This window comes from Pieris napi, chromosome Z (genome assembly GCF_905475465.1).
Source record: "Pieris napi chromosome Z, ilPieNapi1.2, whole genome shotgun sequence".
NCBI classification, from domain to species: Eukaryota; Metazoa; Arthropoda; class Insecta; order Lepidoptera; family Pieridae; genus Pieris; species Pieris napi.
In genome coordinates, this window is record NC_062259.1 from 11,550,700 (window position 1) to 11,565,406 (window position 14,707).

The window sequence follows — 14,707 nt, forward strand, 5'->3', positions numbered from 1 at the left end:
CAGTTGTTTTGTGTATCTTCCCATACATTACTATTTAAAAGATAACTTTTTGTTGTACTGGTTCTTATTCCGGCTTGATACAAAAATTGTTTCCTCACCGTGATTAAATGGTTTAGAAGTTGCGCTAAAGTTACTATTAATAGTTTCGACAAATAGGGTAGACCGAGGCGAATCGGATCACAGGGCGAATCGGATCAAAATAAGAAATTTGTTGATAATTCAAATATCACATTCACATAGAACGCACTCAACCGGCGTTTTGTGTCTCTCCATTTACTGAGCACCTCCCGACATAAGCAGTATTTCGATCGGGCTTGTGGATCGGTGGCAATGCCGCTCGTCAGCCACTCAGTTTTTTGTGTGTGTCGCAATTTGGCGCTCATCTAAGGTTACGTACTTACGATTTCTTTGTGTCATATGACGGATTTGTCTTAAAATTTAACTACATTGGTTTATATTGTTAAGCAAGGTGTTAATATTTAAGAACCAATTCGCTTTTAAGTATAATCTTAGAGGTTAACGTCTAAAATATTTATTTCAAAAGTCTTAACTACGGGGCTAATCGGATCATATCCTTAGGGGCGAATTGGATGATACTTTTAAACTGATTTATTACATGTTTGAGGTTATTGATTCATATTTATTTCATGACCACCGGAGAATGTTGTCAAGAAAAAATGAAAGAGGCTGTAAATTAAGTCCAGAACAAAGAGTTGACCTTGCGTAAAGCTGCTAAGAGTTTTTCAGTACCGTTCACGAGCTAACAGAAAAAAAGGACCATAATATATATGTGAATTATGTGCCAATAATTAAAATTGATCTTATTATCATATATTTTTACTGATTCCAAAGTTATTTAACACTACACCTTAAAATTTTGTTATATTTTGTGTACGATCCGATTCACCCCGAATGTTGGGGCGAATCGGATATTTTCCTTTTTTTAGTTTTTAATAGCTAATTAAGAGATTATATGTATGATTTAAGTTTTCAAATATTTATTTCATAGGTAATTGTTACTTCTTACGATTTTATCAATAAAAATAGCATTATATAGCACTTTAGTATGATTTACTCAACCTCAAAGAAAAAGTGATCCGATTCGCCTCGGTCTACTATATTCTTACTTCCATTCGACAACTTCAATATTTAGCAGTTAAACGTGTCGACTTTTCATGTCTATAGATATCTATACAATAATCTATCGTTATTCATTAGCCCTTCCCTCATGACGATGGAATATTGTGTTTTAAAATACAAAAATTATAAATTGGTAGGAGGTAGTGGCGATGTCTCACACTCCACTAACATGAAAATTCACTTAAAAAATGGCCCATTTTACCAAAAACGTGAACACGTTTTTGCTTTCACTGGTCCCTTTTCTTACCTATAGAGAAGCTATCAAAATATTTTTCTATTTGACAAGAGATAGTACCTATACAAAATCGGCGAAAAAGGGTCTAGTTCAAAAATTAAAAAAATCATGCAAAGCGCCCTTTGGATAGAGAGGTTTTTATTAGACATTGATATTACTAAAATCATCGTAAATGCGATATGAAATAAAAATAAGCGTGATATTCTTTTGTTCAGCATAATTCAATTATTACGACAATAAAAACGACAGTAAATGAATTTACAAAAAAACTATAAAAAGTAACGCCTTTAAAATATATTTAGCAATCATACTAAAAACATACATTGCTAATAAAAAAACATTAAAGCTATTACGACTGCTTTAAATAAGCAACCCATTCCATTCATGCGTTGCCATGACAGCTTAAGTGTGATAAATTATCATTTAACTGGGTAACGTATATATAAGATTCGTAACTTAAAGAAAATATTATTAAAAATTGACTTTGTGTTCATAATGCAATGTATGGGACATTACAATAGATAAAAACAAAACACACAGTACGTAAATAAAAAAACAAACAGCTGTTCAGAACACTTACGATATATACAACTTCTTGACCTAAGACCTAAGCCAATGACGGGCTTAGGTCTTAGGTCAAGAAGAGACTGGACCAGAGACCTCCTCCTCCTAATCCTCTTGGAAAGGAAACACACAACATCATATCTCTACAATATTGATGACGGAGAAAGATCATCCAGCCCTGCGATTCTGTAACTCACTTTTCGAACTCACACAGCGGTTTTCGCATCGGCGGTCGCTCTCAAATCAGTCGTGAAGCAGTCATTTTATGATTTGGCATTCTGGAAAGGTGGGAGCTTGTAGTTTATTGATTATTAGAATTTGTGTGAGTTCGAAAAGTGAGTTACAGAATCGCAGGGCTGGTATAACTATTCGTTTTTAAATTTCATGAACAAAAATTACATGCATGTACGAATTTAGAAACACGAGTTTGGAAGTCTTAATCATTATACTTTAATACTATTTAGTTCCAAAAACGTCAGGTCAAATTGATTAAATGTGAATTTTGTAGAAGCGAAATGTGTTGCGCAGTAAGTACGTGAGTAACACTGAAAATGTTTAGAACTGGCCAGTTAGAAACATTGCTAATGAAAACTTTTTTTGAATGTAAATTTTAGAACTCTTTGGTAACTTAATGTAGTATATTGCATTCATTTGTCATTTGTTTTTGTGAATTGGCGGAAAACCTAAAAAATTTTTTTTTAATCTTATTTATTTTATAAGCCATACATCTAATGATTAAGGCGGCTTAAAAATATAAAAACGTTAATTAAGGTTTAAGTATTACTCTAACAGTTTACTAGTTAACGAGCATTTTTATAGTATTCAGATCTAAGGTTCAATGAGTCGGGCGGCCGCAGAGCAGGCAGAAAATAATAAACGGCTCAAATATCCAACTTCGATTTTGTTCCCTTTGGAGTTTGAAGAGTCTCTACTCTTGGGCTGTGGGGTTCAAGTGCACAAGCGCTAACTAAAGATATAAGTTGGCGCCTGGTAGATAGTACTGGTGACCCCAGAGCTGGTGCTTTCGTCGTTCATCGAATAAGTATTGCAAGTTGTTAAAGCTACACTGCCACAGGGACCAAACTTTTTAATTTTATTTATTAATTTTTAATTATTTATATTAAAAATAATATAAATAATATATATTTATTTTTTTTATTATTAGTACTACATATGTAGGTTAAGAAAATTTATACTGTTATATTTTTTTTAATTAAAATAAATATTGGTCTTTAATAAATTTTAGTCCATTTTGGATTAAAATGTATTAACAACATTTACATTATATTTTTATGTTAATATATAATTTTTTATACATATCCTTAATTCCCCAATATGTTCAAGAATAACCGAAGACCTGGAAGTTCTGAAAGAACGAGGTGTCAAATCATAAATTTTGGGCAACGACTCCCAAAAATTCGCCTAATAGCCGTTGTCAAAAGAAATTAACACTTTATACATTTAATTCTTAGTTAACGTGCGTTTTGGATTCGTTTATATTATTTAAAGAAATCATTTAAAAACAAGGTTTTAAACAACAATATTTTTTGTGTCTATTGATAATTAAATGTGTTATACGATTATTAATAGATATATTTATATACGGAGTAAGAAGATATTATTAAGCTTTTCTAGAATCAATCTTCTTCAACCTATTTGCATAATAATTGATTCTATTATGGACTCGGAATCGACTTCCTAAAAATAGCATATCTTAGCAGCTAATCTCTTACAAAACCAATCAGTACAGTACACAAGAAATATTGTAATTTAATACTTTAATGGATTATGAACTCAGGATTAAAAATAATATAATGATTCCATAACGCACTAATAAGTTTTAAAAAACAATATCCTTGTATAACAATAAATCATTTTACTCTTTAATCTATGGAGTTGGTTATATTATTTAAAAAAGGAAGTTACGTCGCTTCCTAAATTGTTTAAGTTTAGTGACGTTTAAGCCCTTTGAAAAGGGCTGCGCGAGGTTGCCGTGCACAGCCTACAAAGCCAGCTGCCAGTCGCAGTCGGCTTTTGACGCTTGTTCTGGCGCGTCCTGTCTTGCCTCGGAGCTTATGTTAACTTCCGTAACCGGTTTTCAAAAAAAGATTCACTTCTAACTTGTCTATTGAACTTGAATTGTGTTGAAAGTGCTTTTAAGAACTTTATGAAGTGAAGGTCATGATTCGACAATCTTCTCTATAAACTGGTAAGTTGAATGTGAACTAGTTTTTTGAGTTTATTTTTAGCATTAATTTTTGAATGTTAACTTGACATCGCATGGGAAAAAGGATATATTAAACTGTTTATAATATATTACTGACAAAATTTATCGACTACGTTGGGTATTAATGACAAATGCATTAATTTATATGCATTATTTAATTTCGTATTAAATAAATAAACCTGATATTGATTTTTTCCTTATATGCATTGTCATGTAAATTTAAACCGGTTTTACAGTTTATAAATCTTCAATTTGACCAAAGTTTTTAATAACTTAAAAAAATTAGCGGTCTAATTTACAATGGATATGCCTTTTTTACTGTTTTTTTCTGTTAAAATGCTAAATATTATGCTAAAGACAGTTAAGCTCAGCGCTTATAGTATTCGGTTTGCGTCTTTGTTTAGAGTTTTATTCAGAGAAGTGTCGCGTTCATTATATTTCAAAGAAAGCATCGTTCTTGGAAGTGTGGACAATCGTCACAATTAATGAAGCTTGCAAATAATTGCTTACCGCAAAACATTAGCGGGTACCTGTATGATATAACTCATTAAGAGGGATATATGTACCTAGTTCGCAAGCACATATGTAGCGTTGAGCGTAGGGTAATGGCGATAAGTCATCCCAAAGATGTAATTTTTTTGTTCATAATTATTTTCAGAGAGAGAATATTAGCATAGCAATCTATAAAAAGTCGCGTTATTGGGCGTGCCTTCGTGGAGCCTATCCTCTAACCTCTTTTGTGACTTCTGTTACGCGCTGGGCTTCTCTGGTGGCAGCACATTAAAATAATGTAACGACCTCCATTCTCGTAGGTATCTGAAGTACCATCGTATGCCATCTCCGCTTGGGTGGTTTTTTTAGAAAAAAAGGCCAATGCGCGTTTGTCAATGGTATCTCCCAATTTGGAATTTGCTGGTGTTTGGAAATCGTATCTTAGCTTCGGCTGTCGGTCCCTTATAGATTTCAGAATTATGGAACAGTGTTGTCTGCCACTATCTGCCACGTGGCTGCAGGCACACGTCTTACTTAAAGATCTTCGGCAATGGTTTGGTAGCGCTTTTCATTCCCAGTCTCATTCGCCGCCAGGATCGAATTGGGTTTTAAGAATGCTTATGTTACTTATGTAATAATTATTCCATTGCCAATCATCTTCCGCGACATAATAAAATCAGCCACACCTCAAAGGCTTTAGAGTTTTGTAGCTGGTTCATAATCATGTCTATTGTCTAATATGCAAGTTGCTGATTGATATACACTCGCCGTCGTCGTCACTTTTGGGGTACGGTTTACTCACGATATTATCTTTAACCAGAGAATTTTAAATGCGCACATAGACAGAAAATCAATCAGAAGAATCAGTTGTACAATCCCTGATCCGTGCGTCCCTATCAAGAATGATAGTCTTATGCTAAAGCTACCAGGCCACCACTTTTATTCGTGATACGAAATCTTTTTTTTAAAAGCAAGCAAACCGTATCTAGTTCTTATTCTAACCAGCTTGTTCCTAGAATAATCAAATTAATTGCACCGCTACAATTAAAGTGCTATTTCTTCATTTTGCGGCATCGCAAACAACTTGTGGCAGTAAAAGTACTTTAGCTACGAGAATGCAATTAGACAGATTAAAAACATGATTTTTGCTTGAATTATTTACGATTCGATTTGCATAAGTTTTAAACACGTGGAGGGTCAGATACCCGGACAGATTGATACTAAATGTTCCTAGAACTGATAAATATAAACAAAGACAAATTATGTAATGAAACTTGTACTGAGTTTGATAACAGGTTGACTAGATGGGGTTACCCAATTATAACGAATACTAGTTCGTAGTGGAGAACGAAATCTAAACTAAATTACACCCTCAGATTAAAATATTATTTACCAAGATGGGATGGCAGTTACTTCCCTGATATTTTTTTTCATTACGACGTAAACGAAATTGCATTTATGTCTTCAACAAAAACGAGGGCATCTATACAATTCAATACTTATTTTTATTATTTAAGTGTTTGGTCTAGAAACTCCCATTGCAGTACCTTTTATAGCTTAGCTAAATCAAGCTTTGACTAAGCTTTAGGCTATATTTCGAAATGTAGTTGAACAATGCGAGCTTTTGTATGACCAAGTAAATGACTAAGCGTTGACTAGATTTCCATTTTAACGTGGTCGTGTTGAAATCTAGTGCCTTAGTATAGTAATACAATTGATATGCAACAAGTGGTTGCATTTAAAATTGTATTAGCCAGGCTGGCTTCACACAGCGAGTTGTTAAATAATTATTAATAAACATATTTTCTCTTTATAGTATTAGTTTGTTTTTTTTTAGATTTTTTAAAGTTGTCTGGAGGAGGCCTGTACTCGAGAAAAGGTCCTTACTAACGATTGACTAGGATTCTTGTTAGGGTTTTTTTTATTTCATATATTTTTTTGTCACAGTCACAATTTTATATTTGTAATAGTTTATATTTGTAATAGTTGTTGAGGAATAAAAAAGCAATTTAATTTTTAACAGACTAAAAGAGGAGGATCTTTATTACATGTATTTTTTTTGTTACGTTTAGATAATTATATATAGATATAGATAAGCACAAACATCATAGCTATTTTAGATTTAAACTTTTATGAGTAATCGATAGTTCTTTGTTAATAAACTTCTAGTTAATTGTCAGTGAGTCATGTTGATTATGATGTAACTACTTATTATGCACATATACAAAAGGTGATTTATGTAATAAAGTTAAGCGGAACATTGCAAACACCAAGTCATCGGCAATATGTGACGTTAATATGGCAACTTTTTAGGATTTTTTAATATAATGGGGGGGGGGGGGCAACGAGCCTGCGAGACGCCCTAAAAGGGCAGTCATGCGGGTGCGTTGCCGGCCTTTGAGGGAGGAGTATACTCGAATTTTGAACATTTGGAGGTCATGTCATTGCGTTTTTTTTTTTCTTTTTTATTAAAAAAGGCACACATACAGTACATGCATGTGCATGAATGACAATGTGCATAACATTTAAGGGGAAACATTACAATGATAAAAGAGAAAATAAATTAAACAATAAAAATAAACCTCAACAAACTGAATAAGAAATACAAATATGAAATTTAAAAATTAATATATTTCTGCTCTGCCATTTTTATTATGATTATTATCTTCTATTAAATGTAATTTTAATTTTTTACGTCAACCTTTCAAGATTAGAGACTGTACATGTATATGTTTCTCGAAAGATAAAATTCCCTTTTATAAAATCTATCTGAACAATTAAAAATCGTGTAACTTCTGTGTCATGCTTCTCAATTGTATGGTCTCTGAGATGTTGATTTAACCGTGGAATTGCTAGGAGCTAGGTCCGGTGAATATGCAGGATGTTCCATCAAAGCTTATTGAATGGCAGCCATCCCAATACTCTGGACTTATCTTATGACTTATGCTGGGAGCATTATCTTGGTAAAACAAAACAACTAGCGAGTTTGCCACGTCATTCGTTGCGTATTTCACAACTGTTATTTATCCTGTGTACAAAGTCTCCGTAATAGTAATATAAATCGAGACATATATATGAGAAAAACGTATTTGACAAATACTTTAAACATAACATATAATACTTAGTAATAATACAAGTTCGGTCCCTGTGGCAGTGTAGGTACCTTTAACACTGGCAGCATTTCCTACCAGTATTTCAATACTTATTCGTTGAGTTAGGTAAGTACCAGCCTTGGGGTCACCGGTACTATCTAACTACTTTAAACTATTATTTTGATATGACTTTAACACAAATACGCTAATAAGTAACAAAATTAAATAAATCAGTAATATTCCAACAATGTCACATACAGATAGCTCAAATTGATAACCTTTTTTGAAGTCCGTTAAAAATAGTCCTTGAGGCAAATTATTCTTCATACAGACTGAAAGTAACATAATTATTTTAATAATTTGTAATTTTATACTGCGTAATTATTTTCAATATCTGTGGCTTTGTTTTTAAGATTATCTCTGTAATCTTACTCTTGATTTGAAAATCACCCAGAAACCATCGGATTTTGGTAAATGTTGATGTTATGAAATAAGTTTTATAATATATATTTTCTTTGGCCTACCTCGACTTCGCACCATTGGACTCAGTTGACGGAGTGTGTCAGTCACAGAAGGCTGATCACGTGAATTATATAGAAAACTGTTGTGTTCGTGCGTTTACGAATTTATATTTTCAAAGTTAAACCTAAAACGAAACATTTGAGGCAAATAACCAAGTTCATAAAACTATTTTAAATTTAGTGTGGCGTAGGTAACCCTCTAACTGCATATAAATATTATTTTGTCGGGGCTCGAACATACGACCTTTGCCATTTAATCTACGGACGCAATATATCTCTAAAATAAATGTTCTCAGACCTCAAGAGAGTGCTCGCTCGACAGAAATTTTAAAGAGGTGAAGTAATCGCCGAAAATGAAGCCAATTTTAAGACTTAAGACAAATCGTACTATAAAAATGGTATCGAAAATTTTTATAACCGCTGTAATCGTTCTATGGCCCGCGAAGGCAACTTTATTAAATAACTAGCTGGTGCCCGCGACTTCGTCTGCGTAGGATTAAAATAATATTTGTCCAAATAATGTAACGTGAAAGACACATTTTATCTACTGTCAATACCAAAAGCGATAATAGTATCTATTTTCATTAAGGAATCAATTTATTACTACCAAAGGTGCATATAAAATAAATTATTTTCACATTCATTCATTTACACATAAGATATAGATATATACTGTGGCGGGTGTGTAGGACTATTTAAAATAAATATTTCCATCATACATATGTGTAACTCTAGCGGTTTTGGCAGCGCCGCCAGAATATCTCGCAGATGGTAGATTTTTTCCTACTTACATGATATTGTGGACAATACACAATATCTTTATAAATTGTAGCCTATGTTATTCTGATTTATACACTAATTTAAGTTTTATTAAAATCCATTCAGTAGTTGTTACGTGAAAGAGTTACAAAGTTTCGCTTTTATTATATTAGTAGGATCATTCCATAAAAAAATAATTTTAAACTTTTCAGCCACCTAATACATAAATAATTCTCTAATACTCTTTTTACAAAAATAGTTAATTAATTCCCAGGAAAGTTGCCATGGTTGGATATAAAATTAGGGTCCGTTGATGAACGCAAGTTCAATAAACTCCAGCGTAAGTTGAGTGCATCTGTGTTGACTAGTGACTAATCAAGCGTCGACTCGTCATTGTTCCATCAATTTCCTTTCTAGGTTTACGCATTTCAATAATAAAATGTTAGAGACTTTTAGAGCAAAACTTTATTTAAAAACCGAATATTAGTTCGATAACGATATAGTAATTAATCGAACTTTCAAGTTTTCGATGACTGAGCATTTAACATCTGAACAGCCTCTGGAAGTTTTGGGCCGGCCAGCCTTAGTCTTTATGTTCTCTTTTGGTTATTGCTCCAATACATCTTACGACCTCCACATAAAGTATTTAATTAAAATAAGTAATAGACAAGAGAACTCGAACTTAAGCTGTACAATATAATTACTAAAATATTACGAAAAAATTACAAAACTTGTGTATGTGTAATAAACTAAGCTTTTGAAAAATACACTCGACTTAGCTTAACAATGACAAAAGTCAAAGTCTACATTTTTGACGTTTGAAAGTTGACTAAGCGCTAAGTTCCTAGTAAACTTAAGAATCTTACCCATATTGAAATTATTTCACATTGGATAAAGTAGCTTCCGTCTTTTATAGATCTTTTAAAATTCATTTCCTAGTTAGATATAAATCAATTCTCATTTTTTTATGTAATTGGAGGCAAACACGCAGAAGGCTCACAAGTGATACCGCCTATGGACACTCACATTGCCCGAAGGCTCGCAAGGGCCTTGCCGGCCTTTTGGGAATTGGTACGCTCTTTTATTGACCCTAAGTCGAGTTCAGTCATTGGTCAGTTGGTTCCACATCGTGGTAGTACGCGGCAAAAAGTGCCGTAAGAAACGCTCAGTTGTGGAACGACGGACGTCGATGTGTTACGGATGGTATTTTGTATTCTGTCTTGACTTCCGATCACGAAACTCACCTGCAGGTACTAGTCCGTACAACACCTCTGAACACTCTCCATGGTAAATGCAGTAGATGATGCCGAGAGACCCCACATCTCTACGCATTTGTTGAATTAATTTCATTTCATTTGTTGTGCCTGAAATTACTGAACGTCGGCAATCATTCTCTGAAAAGTGTCCTTGTTCAGTTCAATCTTAACAATCAACTATTACTGCGCTAGTGTCCTGTAAAATGTCTAATATAATATGTGTTTTCGGTTATTTACTAGCTAATAGCTTTAGGGTCTAATTTGCTTGTCACTTACAGTTGCTAACTACTAGAGACAGCTCAGGCCTATGTCAGTCAATTACGGGGTTATGAACGACCAAATATGATTGATCTGCTTTTGTTAATACATATATCTTTATATGTATAACGTACGTGTGACTGAACTCCTCTTAAACGGCTGGACAGATTTGAATGATTTTGTATGCGTTTGGGCGCCCTGGATGGTTTATATTCCTGCTGCAGTCGGTATCTAGGTTATTTACGCTTGAAATATCATAGGACAACGTGCATTGGGTCCGCTAGTTATGTATATAAAAGTGGCAAGCAGAAATGATTCAATAAGAAAGTTAATTTATATGTTATCTAATTATGTTTCTCCTGACTCATCAACACCGGGGCTGAATCAGAAACATGTCTGTTATTTTAGTATCGTTAGTTCTCTTTATGGTAACATTAATTTATGAGTCACTAAGTAAGTGTTTTATAAATTTCATAATAATTGGAATGTATAAAAGAATATAAAAATAAGCTTAACGCACAGAGGAGGCTTCAGGTCTAGTTTATTGGGTCATTGACAAAACGCGAAAATTAATAATTAAATATTCGACCAAAATATGGTATGCGATATATGGTGTAGGCATGTAGATCTTTCAAGTGTATCTTTCGGTTTATTTTAAAAAAGGCTTTACCTATTTAGCCCTTATTCACAAAATCTAAAACTTCTTAACCTAAACGAATGATATTTGGTCCCCGTTGACAAAACCTTTCCTTACATTGTTGTAATGAATATTAAAAAAGGTTAGTTTATAAATTCTCTATTTTATAAAAATACTTTTTCGTAATGAATGTCGTAATCCGTATATTCCCAATAAAGAGCAATAACATCAATAAAAATCTGTTCGATTCATGGAAGGCCAACAAAAGGCTGTTCACAAAAATTTTTCTCGGGATAAAAGATCCTTGATAACATTCCGGAGGCACGAATAAGGAAATAATATCTTCGCTTAGTCACCCAAGCACAGTTTAGGATTTTAAAGTTGCTTGAACATTTAACATAAAAAAGCTCAAATTTTGATGTTAACAATAATATTTTGGTGACATGTTCCATACCATACGACAGGTATAACACTGAACACGCTATGGGCATAAAAGTAACACAGACGAAATAAAAGGAAATAATGTTCAACGTTAGGTTAACAGGCATCTTTTTGGAATTTGCTGTAAAGGTACTACAGAAAGTTTTTAAAAGAAATAGGTAGTAGTGTTTTATCATCCGGGTTACCAATACCATTTACGTAAGTTATTTAATACCATCGAAGACTACATCTATCATCTAGAAAACATTTAAAAAAAAGATTATATTTTGGTGATATAGTATTAATATTCATATACTTGTACAATTAATAAGTGCTAATAATTATTAGTAGTATAGTAATTAGACTAAGTATTAATAATTAATAATATGTATTTTTATAACAACTAAATTTCCCTTTCTTATAGTCCCTTTCTTTCATATTGAGGTTTCGCTGTGATAAGAAGAGAGATTATTTTTTTATTATAGGTAATAAGTAATAAGACAATGTCCCAAAACTTACAATAACTATAAGCAGGACATTTGATTTATAGTATAAGTAAATATTATAAAAGTTAATCACTAATGTGAAAGAGCTGTTTTGTATTATCTCGTTTTGTTGCACTAACATCACGTCACAACCCAACGTTTTTTCATCTGTAAACACTTAACTTAACGTATTGGTTAAGTTACAACTAGATAGGTTAGGTTCTGTCTGTATAACATAGCATCATCGGCGTAAAGTAACTTTTTGTTTTTCCTAAGATGCGAAAAATACAGCGTTGCATTTTATAGTGGTAATACTGATTTAATGTTGAACTGTGCCGGGACTCAGGAGCTTGTTCTGTCTGGCGGCTGGGTCGCCAACCGGTTCGAATGCGCAGGCGACGCGGACTATACTTATACGACAATTATAATTATTTACCGTTTCATCGAATCACCGTGTATCATATAATAATTATGAGGTACAGGAATTCAGTTCAAAATATTGAATTCGCCATTCAAAATGAATTCCATGAATCAGAAACCACATTTGAATTTTCATTTGTTTGCCAAAAGCTCGCGAGCTTTCATACAGGCCTGGAATCTGTTCATAATTCCAGATAATAGTAGTTATATTATAAAATATGATGATAATTTATTATAGATTGTACTGGTATTTTCTTTACTCGAATAATTTCAGGAAAGTTACAAAAACTTGTATAAAGTATTTCATATAACTCAACAGAAATAGAATCGGAAAACGAAGTTATATAAAATTCAATCGAAAGAAAAGAACAGTAATATTGTTCACAGGTAATAACTAAAATTTTTAGATAAAGTTTTAGTGAAAATATAAAAGAGCTTTGTTAAGCTATACCTAGCCTAGGCCAGCGGTTGCGGGCTGATCTTGAACTTTGGATGCCTTAGCGAATTTCGGGGAACCCATCTTAGAGGAGTGTTGAGGTGGTTTTAGGGTGACAGGCCTTGCTGCCCCTCTGACTAGTAGGCAGGACTGAGTGTAGGCCAGCCCAGATTTATTCACGTTGCTTTTTTTGTGTTATTCCATCATTAGCGTAAGTGCATGCCTCTTTTATTTTGTCTTCCTGATAGAGGTGAAACATTTGGTTTTATTAGTTTATTCAAAAGTCAAAAATATAGGTAACACAATGTACACTTATGAACGTCAAAAAAGAAATGTATATTAAATTCTTCTAACTTTACATTTAGTGCCAGTTCTCAAATCAAGGGCGTAGAACGGAAGAGAAGAAATGGCAATAAACTCTCCGCCGCTCTTTTTAATTGCCATGTTTTTTTTACACAACGTTTGTAAGGAGCTGCAACCATTTTACCATGTTCCATATGACATCTTAAGTAATAAATATAATAAAATAAATTAAAAAAGACTTGTCCTCTATCAGCAGGAGGCATGGTGAAATAGGAGCACGCACTTACATTCTCGTGGGAACAACACGCAAACACATAGTCGAAATAACAAACATCACATCCCATACACGAATTCAAGTACGACCAGTCACCACAAGGAGCACCCGTTCACGAGTATGACGCATGCCATCGGCCCCTGGCCCCCTTTTTTATTACAATACTGTCTGAACATGTAAAGAAAAGCATGATGGATTGGTTATAGATTACAAACATTTAAAAAACAACAATAAACCTTAGCGATTTAATAGCGACAGAGAGCTTATTGCCAATTCTTCTTGTCCGTTCTACGCCCATGATATGATATTAGATGCAAATGTATAATTTCTTATACTTAAATAAGTGTACAAGTTACCTACATGAATAAATTATACTTTGATTTTGGCCCATTTCCACAGCTTTATTACTGTTAAATAAACTGACCCATAAACTCCATCCAATTGAATTTGTATGATATTAAAGCTAGCTCTTAACGGCTCAATGATATTTAAATGACGAATAAATGTATTCATTGAAGATTGATAAATTCGTGGATCGATCGTTTAGCTCCTTTTAAGAGCTCGATTACAGAAAAAACAATGAGTATTGAATGCAAGATTAAGTCTATTCGCAAGTCTTTGAATCGCATTTGTCAAACGTTTTTGATTGTATGTAAATATTTTAATGTGTAATAATCGAGTATTTGAGACAAAATTTTTAATTTCTATTTTTTTATGATACAACATACAAAAATACATACAATCCTCAATTTTCACCCCTCTACGATCAACCCCTATTTTTGTATTATAAATTATATACATGGCAAAACGACGTTTGCCCGGTCAGCTAGTATATATGTTATTTACTAACAGCAGAAGGATTAAAAGACGTAAAAAATCTTGACACACACTTGCCCATACGTTGAAGGGCAGTGAGACTAACATGTGTTAGACCTAAAAATCGGTGACAGGCATAGAATGCTGATAACCTACTTCTCTATTTTGAAGAAGGATCAAGAATCTTCCACAGTCCGTTTCACAAGGCATTTTCTTTTGCTAACTAGCGAACCGTGGAATCTTCCCTCAGAGATACGACCTCCAAATGTTTAACAAGCGAGTCTACTCCTCCCTCAAAGGCCGGCAACGCACCCACTAAAAATGGGTGTCTATGGGCTGCGTAGACTGCCCTTTTTGGTCGTCCCGCAAGCT

The 14,707-nt window shown here is 33.4% G+C and overlaps 1 protein-coding gene across 2 annotated transcripts in view; it reads left to right on the forward strand.

Moving 5' to 3' along the window:
- The first annotated feature begins 3,948 nt into the window (after positions 1–3,948).
- LOC125062341 (dystrophin-like protein 1) overlaps positions 3,949–14,707 on the forward strand; it is a 150,847-nt gene continuing 140,088 nt past the window's right edge. For both annotated transcript variants that reach the window (XM_047668180.1, XM_047668178.1), the window contains exon 1: positions 3,949–4,148. The gene's annotated coding sequence lies outside the window, so the exon portion shown is untranslated. The remainder of the gene's footprint in view (positions 4,149–14,707) is intronic.